Here is a 2,058-nt window from a genome sequence, read left to right as displayed (position 1 = left end):
GTCACAAATGCAGTCCCAGAGCTTTTGCCCACACACAGAATTATTGTTTAAAAACTTTTCTTTGTAGCAGCTAGGCCTTGCCACCACTGTGCTTAGCTAAGTTCACAAATCTGTTTTAACCTGTGGCTTCCCTATCATTTCTCAAGCCCTCCTTCCTGCTAAGCTTTGTTTTCTGGCTATGCCCCTACCATGGCTATTGCTGCCATAAGGTGGCTCCATAGCCACCTTAAATTATGGTTTAGCAAAGTACTGTCCTCCAGCACCATAAAAACCAGAGCTCCTGTCTCCAAAGTTTCTTCCCTTCACTGGTCCAAAATCTAAAGACTGGTTGTTATAATTGCTGAAATCATTATAGCTTCCACCACCCCCAAAATTGCTTCCCACTATTACTAAATCCATTATAGCCATCGCCACTGCCCCCCACACCCTCTGTCACCATATCCACCACCACCACAGGTGCCACCAAAGCCACCAGGACCACTGAAGATTTTCTTCTTGACCCAATTCATTATCACCACAAAAACCACCTCTACATCCACCACTAAAATTTCCAGAACCATTTCAAGCTCTCTGTCTGGATGAAGCACTAGCTATCTCTTCCTTCACAGACCTTTTCTTACTTGGCAGTTGTGGCCATTCACAGTATGGTATTTCTGAATAACAATCTTATCTACAGAGCCATTATCATCAAGGGTGACAAGAGCAAATCCCCTCTTTTTCTAACTGGCTCTGTCACTTATAATTTCTGTCACTTCAATTTTTTCCATGCTGCTCAAAATAAGCTTGTAAGTGATGTTCTTTGATGTCTTCTTTAATGAAGCCAACAAAGATCTTTTTCACCTGGTCTCTGAGAATCTTCTCTTGACACAGTTCTCTTAGAGTCCACAACTCTTCCACCCACCTTGTGTGGTCTTGAATTCACAACAACATCCACCTCTACCACCGTGGCACAGGTGACAAATCCAAAGACCCTGGATCTCTTCGTGTTTGGATCTCTCATTACCACACAGTCGGTGAGTGTACCCCATTGCTCAAAATGACTCCTCAGACTCTCATCCATTAGTTTAAAGCTTCTGCAGCTGTTCTGGCTCCTTGGGAGACTGACAGACATGCTGATAGAGTGATGAGAACCTGCAATGATACTTCCTCAGGAGCATCAAAAGACAGAAAGGGATAAGATAATGAAGTGTCCAATAAGTTACATTTTTTTTTGATAAAAAAAGTTCTCTAGTCTACAACATTAATATAGAGCCTCTCTATTTCTACTCTGTGCTTTCTCTTGTGTCTTTTGTATGTATGTATGTAACATGCATGTGAGTGTGCAGGTGTGTTTGCTGGAGACCTGAGAACACCAACTTCCTTTATTATTCTCTGCCTTATTAGTTAGAGACAGGACCTCTTATTGAATTAAAGCTTACTCTTTATTCTAGATGTCTGGCTTGAATGATCCTAATGTCTGCCTGTCTCCATCCTCCAGTACTTGGTGTATAGGGACCAGAAGTCTTTGCACTCTTTGTTTTAATGAGTATTGTTCATCCCAAATCATGCTCTCATGTTTGCTCAGCAAGGGCTCTTCCCCACTGAGCCCTCTTCCCCACTCTTACTGAGTTAAACACCCAAGAATTTCAATCAGTTTTTTGATATTAAAGTAAGAAATGAGTGTTTGGTGATAAGACATGAGTTGGAAGTTAGGAACATCTTCCATTTTAAGAGGTTTTATTCCATCTCTGCTCTTGCTTTACTATGCCTCCTCTAGCATCTAAATAAGATCAGTTTGCTGGTTGGTAGCAGGGGAGCCTAAGTGCAGATTGTGGGAAGTCATAGTGAGGCAGTGTATGGCATAAATCAAACAGCAGGCAAGTAAGTGTTTGAGAAACCCGAATCCACAATTCACAAAATATAATAAAAAAATCACTAAATGAAGTGAACTCCTGTAATTCACAACAATCAGAACCATATCTTTTACGACATACAGAATAAAATTGTACAGCTCAACGTTTTATACATTTAAAAATATTTGTAGTGTGGAAGATGTGATGATAATCACTGCAAGAGATA

At 40.7% G+C, this 2,058-nt stretch overlaps 1 pseudogene; it reads right to left on the bottom strand.

Moving 5' to 3' along the window:
* Window positions 1-231: 231 nt before the first annotated feature.
* LOC116899548 lies at window positions 232-1,157 on the bottom strand (annotated as a pseudogene).
* Window positions 1,158-2,058: the final 901 nt, after the last annotated feature.

This window comes from Rattus rattus, chromosome 1 (assembly GCF_011064425.1).
Source record: "Rattus rattus isolate New Zealand chromosome 1, Rrattus_CSIRO_v1, whole genome shotgun sequence".
In the NCBI taxonomy this organism is placed as follows: domain Eukaryota; kingdom Metazoa; phylum Chordata; class Mammalia; order Rodentia; family Muridae; genus Rattus; species Rattus rattus.
Note: the sequence above shows the minus strand (reverse complement) of the source record. Positions and strands in the feature narration are given on the sequence as shown.